The sequence below is a fragment of the Pteronotus mesoamericanus genome, unplaced genomic scaffold (assembly GCF_021234165.1).
Source record: "Pteronotus mesoamericanus isolate MK-2021 breed Mesoamerican mustached bat unplaced genomic scaffold, CSHL_Meso_final scaffold_128, whole genome shotgun sequence".
In the NCBI taxonomy this organism is placed as follows: Eukaryota; Metazoa; Chordata; class Mammalia; order Chiroptera; family Mormoopidae; genus Pteronotus; species Pteronotus mesoamericanus.
This window is the reverse complement of record NW_026555305.1, coordinates 278,854-287,951: the sequence shown is the minus strand read 5'-3', so window position 1 is coordinate 287,951 and position 9,098 is coordinate 278,854.

Below are 9,098 nucleotides of genomic sequence, written 5' to 3'. Positions count from 1 at the left end.
CCCGGGAGCCCTTTGAGGGTACCAGAAACCTAGCAACCTGCTTCTTTGCCTTGAAAATGTGATTAAACAACGACGCTATTAGACAGGTGGGTCCAATGTCATGCAGACTGCATGGGCAAAATGAAAATCTTATTCAGAGTAAATTCTTGTAAATGTCTCAATGGTAAGAAATTCAAACCTGAGAACTTTCAAATGAGGCAACTCCTTAACCTATGCAATCCAATCATTTTCACCCTTAATTTCCTTCTGCTGAACAAAAACCTTTCCCTGAGTCTGGTTGGGTGCTACGTGATTGGAATTGATGTTTCCTCAAATAAAACCTTTGAATGTACCTCAGTTTATCTTTAAACAGAACAGATCCCCCCTCCCTTGCTTCCAGGAAAAAAAAATGAAGATACCTACAGGGCCCATCCTTGTCAATGGTGTTCCTAGAAAGGAGGCCTTCCTGACCTCTCTGTGCCATCCTGTTACACCCCATCCCCTATCACTGATATGGGTGCTTGAAGTTTGGTCTCTGCCATCAGGTGTGTGATGGTGACTATTAAGGGAATACAAACCATCTTTTCTAAGCCTAGAAATCCCCTCTCCAAAGACAGTAGAGACAGAAACAGTTTTGTTATTAAATAATAAAGTCAGAGTTTGATGTACATCACAGGCAATCCAGTAAGAAATTCCAAAGACAGACAAACCTCACCCCCCTAAATGCCAAAGCAGATAAAATTTATTACATGCACTTACAGAAAATAGTAAATTAGTCTTGAAGTAAGAAGATGTTACAGTGCCATTTGTCATGCAGAGTTTATTCTAACTCCACCTGGTAATTGAGGTGACTGTTAGTTTTGAACTTCATCCATAAGAAGAATATATCTATACAGCATAAGATGGTTTCTGAATTTTTATTCATTGAATTGAGACAGACAGAGACATTGATTTGTTGTTTCAATTATTTATACATTTTTTAAAATTTTTTTTTATTTTTCTTTAGACCTGGTCTGCTTGGCTTAAGTCCTGATTCTACAGCTCACCAGCTGTACAACTCTGACTGCTTAGTCTTTTTTTTTTTTAATTTATTTACTTTTTAAATACATTTGTCTCTGCCTCCCCCCCACCTCTTTCCCTTGCCCCCTCCTTCCTTCCCTCCCTCAGCTCTTCCCCTTTGGTTTTGTCCATGAGTCCTTGCTATATGTTCCTTGACTTTCCCCTTCCCTTCCCTTTCCCTGCCCCCCCCCTTCCCTCTTGTCTCTGTTGATTTCTTTTCCTTTCAGTGTTGCTGGTCATATTTTCCTTGCATCTTTGCATTGTTGGTTAGGTTCCGCTTATAGGTGAGGTCATATGGTATTTGTCTTTCGCCCCCTGGCTTATTTCGCTTAGCATGATGCTCTCCAGTTCCATCCATGCTGTCACGAAGTTTAGTAGTTCTTTTTTTCTTTCTGCTGCGTAGTATTCCATTGTGTATATGTACCATTACTTTTTGATCCAATCATCTACTGATGGGCATTTAGGTTGCTTCCAACACTTGGCTATTGTAAATTGTGCTGCTGTGAACATTGGGGTGCATAGGTTCTTTTGTATTGGCGTTTTGGTGTTCTCAGGGTATAGTTCCAGCAGGGGTATCGCTGGATCAAAAGGCAGTTCCATTTTCAGCTTTCTGAGGAAATTCCACACTGCTTTCCATAGTGGCTGCACCAGTCTGCATTCCCACCAACAGTGTACTAGGGTTCCCTTTTCTCCACAGCCTCGGCAGCACCTGTTGTTTGTGGATCTGTTTATGATGGCCATTCTGACCTGTGTGAGGTGGTACCTCATGGTGGTTTTGATCTGCATTTCTCTGATGGCTAGTGATGCTGAGCATCCTTTCAAATGCCTCTGGGCCTTCTGTATCTCCTCCTTAGAAAAGCATCTGCCCAGGTCCTTTGCCCATTTTTTGATTGGATCATTTGTCTTCTTGGAGTGGAGTCGAGTGAGTTCTTTATATATCTTGGAGATCAAACCTCTATCTGATGTATCATTAGCAAATATATTTTCCCATACGGTTGGCTCCCTTTTCATTTTGCTGATGTTTTCTTTCGCCGTGCAGAAGCTTCTTATTTTTATGAGGTCCCACTTGTTTATTCTTTCCTTTATGTCCCTTGCTTTAGGAGACATATCAGTGAAAAAATTGCTGCGTGGGATATCTGAGAGTTTCCTGCCAATGTTCTCCTTTAGGACTTTTATGGTGTTGCGACTTATATTTAAGTCTTTTATCCATCTTGAGTTTATTTTTGTGTATGGTGTCAGCTGATGATCCAATTTCAATTTTTTGCATGTAGCCGTCCAGCTCTCCCAACACCATTTGTTGAAGAGGCTATTATGGTTCCATTTTATGCTTCTGCCCCTTTTGTTGAACATTAGATGTCCATATAGACCTGGGCTTATTTCTGGGCTTTCTATTCTGTTCCACTGGTCTATGGGTCTGTTCTTGTGCCAGTACCAGATTGTTTTGAGTATGGTGGCTTTGTAGTACAGTTTGATGTCTGGTATTGTGATCCCTCCTACTTTGTGTTTCTTTCTCAAAATTGCTGCGGCTATTCGGGGTCGTTTATGGTTCCATATAAATTTTTGAAATGTCTGTTCTATTTCTGTGAAATATGTCATTGGTATCTTAATAGGGATTGCGTTGAATCTATAAATTGCTTTGGGTAGTATGGACATTTTGAGGATATTAATTCTTCCAATCCATGAGCAGGGTATATGCTTCCATTTATTTGTGTCTTCCTTAATTTCTTTTTTCAATGTTGTATAGTTTTCTGCATACAGGTCTTTTGTGTCTTTGGTTAAATTTATCCCTAGGTACTTCATCTTTTTTCTTGCTATATAGAATGGTATTTTTTTTCTGATTTCTTCTTCTTCTATTGTATTGCTGGTGTACAAAAACACCTTTGATTTCTGAATGTTGACTTTGTATCCTGCTGTTTTGCCAAATTCACTTATTAGGTTGAGGAGTTTTTTGGTAGAGTCAACAGGGTTCTCTATGTACACTATCATGTCATCTGCAAACAATGATAGTTTTACTTCCTCCTTTCCTATTTGGATGCCTTTTATCTCTTTCTCTTGTCTGACCGCTGTGGCTAGGACTTCCAATACGATGTTGAAAAGAAGCGGTGAGAGCAGACATCCTGGTCGTGTTCCCGATCTTAGTGGGAAAGCTCAGTTTTTGCCCATTGAGTATGATATTAGCTGTAGGTTTTTCATATATGGCCTTTATTACGTTGAGGAATGCCCCATTTATTCCCATTTTGCTGAGTGTTTTGATCATAAATGGGTGCTGTACCTTATCGAATGCTTTTCCTGCATCTATCGAGATGATCATGTGGCTTTTGTCTTTTCTTTTATTTATGTGATGTATCACGTTTACTGATTTGCGTATATTGAACCATCCCTGGATCCCTGGGATGAATCCCACTTGATCGTGGTGGATAATCTTTTTAATGTATTGCTGGATGCGGTTTGCCAATATTTTGTTGAGGATTTTAGCATCTATGTTCATCAGCGAAATTGGCCTGTAGTTTTCTTTCTTTGTAGTGTCTTTATCTCGTTTTGGGATCAGGGTGATGCTGGCCTCATGGAAGGAGTCTGGGAATCTTCCCTCCTCTTGGATTTTTTGGAATAGTCTGAGAAGGACAGGGGTTAGCTCTTCCTTAAATGTTTTGTAAAATTCTCCTGGGAAACCGTCTGGTCCTGGGCTTTTGTGTGCTGGGAGTTTCTTGATTACTGCTTCAATTTCCCCAGCTGTTATCGGTCTGTTCAAGCTTTCTGTTTCTTCCTCCTTCAGTGTTGGAAGATTATACTTTTCTAAAAATTTGTCCATTTCATCAAGATTTTCAAATTTCTTGGCATATAATTGTTCATAATAGTTTCTGATGATCATTTGTATTTCTGTGGTATCAGTTGTTATTTCTCCTCTTTCATTTCTGATATTATTCATTTGGGTCCTCTCCCTTTTTTTCTTGATGAGTCTGCTTAAAGGCTTGTCAATTTTATTTATCTTTTCAAAGAACCAGCTTCTGGATTGGTTGATCCTCTGAATTGTTCTTTTTGTCTCTATGTCATTCAGTTCTGCTCTAATCTTGACTATTTCCTTCCTTCTACTTGCTCTGGGATTTATTTGTTGTTGTTTCTCCAGGTCTTGAAGTTGTAGTGTTAGGTCTTTTATTTGAAATGTTTCTATCTTTTTTTAGGTAAGCCTGTATTGCTATGAACTTCCCTCTCAGGACCGCCTTTGCTGTGTCCCATAGGTTTTGAACAGTTGTCTGTTCATTTTCATTTGTTTCCAGAAATTTTTTGATTTCTTCTCTTATCTCATTATTGACCCATTCATTGTTTAATAGTGTACTGTTCAGTCTCCATGAGTTTGCAAGTTTCTGAAGTTTCTCTTTGAGGTTGATTTCGAGTTTCAAGGCCTTGTGGTCTGAGAAAAAGTTTGGTATTATTTCAATTTTCCTGAATTTGCTGAGGCTTGCTTTGTGTCCTATCATGTGGTCTATCTTTGAAAAACTGCCATGAGCATTTGAAAAGAATGTGTATTTTTCTTCTTTGGGATGTAAGGTTCTATATATGTCAGTTAAGTCTCTTTGATTCAGTGTGTCATTCAGCGCCACAATATGTTTATTAATGTTTTGTTTGGAAGATCTGTCCATTTTTGACAGTGGGGTGTTGAAATCCCCTACTATCAGTGTGTTGCTGTCTATATCTTTTTTGAAGTCATCCAACAATTTCCTTATAAACTTGGGGGCTCCTATATTGGGAGCATATAAGTTTACAATGTTGATGTCTTCTTGATAGATTCTTCCTTTAAGTATGATAAGTATGTAAGTAAGTAAGTATGACTCAAGGAGGTCCACTCCAAGACACATCATCATTAAAATGGCAAATGTCAAAGACAAAGAGAGAATCCTCAGGGCATCAAGGGAGAAGGAGAAAGTAACATACAAGGGGGCCCCGATATGCCTAGGAGCTGACTTCTCCACAGAAACACTACAAGCCAGAAGGGAATGGCAAAAAATATTCCAAGCCATGTAAAGCAAGGGCCTACAGCCAAGGCTGCTCTACCCAGCTAGGCTCTCCATTAAAATAGAAGGAGAAATACGGAGTTTCCCAGACAAAATAAGGCTAAAAGAATACATCTCTACCAAACCAGCACTCCAAGATATGCTAAGGGGACTGGTTTAAGCAGATGAAGGAAAAGAATGAGACAGAGAGGAACACAAGTACAAAGAGAAAAGATGAGTAAGTTTCTATCAGTAATATCTCTCAATGTGAATGGACTAAATGCCCCAATCAAAAGACACAGGGTAGCTGAATGGATAAGAAAACATGACCCACACATATGCTGCCTACAAGAGACCCACCTCAGAGCAAAAGACCTGCACAGATTGAAAGTAAAGGGATGGAAAATAATATTCCAAGCAAATGGACATGAGAAAAAGGCTGGCGTTGCCATACTTGTATCAGACAAAGTAGATTTCAAAGCAAAGGCCATAAAGAGAGACCCAGAGGGGCACTGTATCATATTTATACATTTTTAAAAAGTTTGTATTTATTTAATTTTTAGAGAGAGGATGGGAGATAGAAAAACATCATGTAGTTGCCTCTTGCGCGCCCTCTATGGACTGGGGATAAACCAGAGATCCTTTGGTTCACAGGCCAGCACTCAGTCCACTGAGCCACACCAACCAGGGCTGAATTATTTATGCATTTATTGGTTGATTCTTGTATGTGGGCCCTGACCAGGGATCAAGCCTGCAATCTGGGCATAGCAAGTGTATGCATTAAACAACTGAGCTACCAGACAGGATCAGGAAGTATTTTTTTGACATTGGAGCAACCGAACACTGAATTTAGGCTGCTCCTTTCACATGGGAATAGAGAGATGGAGTTTTCTCCCTTGATATTTGCATTTCAAAAAAATGGATCTTCGTATTTTTCCATTTTAACGAGATGGCTCCCAGGTTTTCTCAAAAGAAATTCAGTCATAAAGTTTAAGAGAAGGGAAAAGATCAGCAAACAAAATGACTGCTTTGGGGCTCAAGCAGCTCAGCACACATCAGAAAATAGGAAAAACTACATAATATTACAAATACCTCAAAAGTTCTTCCAAAAATAGTCTATGGTTCACATTCATAGTGATCATGACAATGCCTGCAATTCTTAGCACAAGCAGCCACCAGAAAATACCTGGAGAAAGGTGGCAGAACCTGAAAAATGAGCTGTCACACTGTACAAGCCAAGGGAATGTAAGCCAGGTGAGATTGACCAAGCTGACCGCAAGATTCCTGACACCCTAACCATGTCCTTCTTTCTTTGAAGTAGGTGATGGGGGTGCTGTGGGAGAGATTTTCTTGGAGCAGAGCACATCGCTCAGCGCCAACGCTGGAGAGTGGATGTTACTAGAGCCATGGTCCAGCTGTGGAATGACAGAAATGACTGGAGATGGAGGGAAGACAGAGATGAGCCCAGGACTCTAGGAGGGATGTGAGGGTCTTACCCGTGAACACTGTAAATCGGGAGTTCTCCAGCATCTAATCCCAGTACACCAACCTCTGAGCCTCACGGAGGAGCCCTCATTTCTGGCTGAAGTTACTGGCCATGCCCTCAAAGATCATGCTCTTTCAAAATGGAGATGGTTCATTCTATTAGTAGCTTATCTCCTAAAGCCATAAGTTGATACACCCTGCCAAAACACATGTGCGCGCGCACACACACACACACACACACACACACACCCATCCTCTGGTCAACAACTCCCAACCTCCCCACCTCAAAGGAGATAATAGGCCCTGGTGCCTGCTCTCAACTCATGGCCACATTGATTGCTGACTCAGGGCACAAAAAGAACAGGATAGTGGGCAGATGTTATCTTATCTCTGGACCTGACATGTCAGGCCCCATATTCTCTTACCATGTAAAACGGTAAACAAACAACATGCTTCCATGTCATTTGGCTTCAATTACACCTGTGCCTCCATATCTATCTCATGTCCATTTATTCCTCAGAAGCCTTGGCTACCTGCCAGATTATCTTCTCTTCCCAGCTTCACCAAGTGCCCAAGCTAGACATGCACTTGCAGCACCCACCCTCCCCTTCCTGATTGACTATTAGCATTACCATCATGTCCAGATTTCCTTCAATAATGTTACTAAGGCCTCCCCTGCTCCATGAACTGTCCAGTACCTTTTGTAGATGGGTCCATCCAAAACCCCTTCCCACAGTATCAGGCGTATGGGCCAAGATGCCCACCAAACAATTGCACTTGTTTTTTCTCTGAAATATCTCACATACTAAACATGGCCAAAAGGATAACTGCTGCTAACCCCAGTGAAATATACTCCCACTGTGGACCCCTGTTTCAGTGACAGAGCTTCCATCCTTCCAGCAGCTAACACCAGAAATCTTGGAGTTATTCCTGATGCTTCATTTCTCTCTCTCACCACTACAGTCAGAAAATCTGGGTTGCCCTATTTTAAAAACTGACATAAAATCCACTTACTTTTTTCCCTTCCACAACAATGGGTCACACTATCAACACTCACCTGAATTTCTTGTGAAGGGAACAAACCAGAGCATCTGTGCAGAGCCCTGGGTGTGGGATTCACACCAGGCCAATCCTTGGGGGCAGGACTCTTGTTCACTGCTGCTGCAGAGACAGGTAAGACCACAGTCCCAGTGGGCCTGAAAGGCAGAGCTTCAGACTAAAGAAGATTTACCGTGAGCCACATGATCTCTTGAAGTTTGCCTTGATCAAAGTTTGAACTTACTTTGGATACCACATCTCTTCTTTACTTCTCATTTCTTCTGTTTGAAATGGAAATGCCTATCCTACTCCTGTTTCACCATTGTCATTTGGGAGCACATAACTTCTACTTTCACAGGTTCATAGCAGGAGAGGAAGTTTGTCTCAGGATAAATTGGACCTTGAATGTCACTCATATGTGACTTAGATCATATTTAGATGAGTCTTTGGACTTCTTTATATCACCTTGTAATTTACTGTATAGTCACATACTTTTTCTTTTATATTTTGTGTCTGTGGTGGTATTACTTAATGTTTTCAAGGGAAAAAACTCAACTAAAAAAAAATCTCTGAGATGTTAACTTTCTTCAACGTCCTCTGAAATTTCCTCAGAACTAATTATGCCACTGTCTTATGTAGTTTATATAACTATATAAACATGTTAATAAGTTGCTGAAACTTTGCTTTTCAAAACTGCTTTCCTTATATAACCCCAATTCCCCATGAAGAACTGTACTTACAATCAGTGTAAAATGATAATCACAAGCAAGGATATTAGATCATGGGCTTAAGATGCCCCCTTTATCTCAGCGTTCAGATACTCCCTTTGCACACTTGCTGTGACTGTGAAACTTGTATAACCTGACCCATACCATAATAGCATTAGTTAATTTTTTCTCCTTTTAAGAAAGATATCTGTTCATGGAAAAAAAAAATTGAGTACAGCCCCGGCTGCTGTGGCTTAGTGGGTTGAGCATCGGTCTATGAGCAACTGTCATCGGCTAGATTCCCAGTCAGGGCACATGCTTGGGTTATGGGCCAGGTCCCCAGTTGGGGGCATGTGAGAGGCAACTGATTGATGTTTCTCTCTACCTTTTTCTCCTCCCTTCCCCTTTCTCTAAAAAGGAAATAAAATCTTTAAAAAAATTGATCCCTGGCTGTTGTGGCTCAGTGGATTGGTTGCCAACCTGTGAACCAAAAGGTCACTCATTCGATTACCAGCCAGAGCACATGCCTGAGTTGTGGGCCAGGTCCCCAGTTGGGGTCATGTGAGAAGCAACTGATCTATGTATCTCTCCCACATCAATGCTTCTCTCCCTGTCTTTCTCGCTCTCTTCCCCTCTCTCTAAAAATAAGTAAATAAAACCTTTAAAAAAAATTGAGTACTGTCAGCCCTTGATATTCATGGTTTTCGCATCCTCGATTCAACTAACCTTGGGTGGAAAATATTCTGAAATAAGTGTTACATTGTTCCTGATGTACTGTGTAGTTAGGGCTATGAAGGTTTCATGTTTGTGTGTGTCCTGAACATGAACAGACATTTTCCCT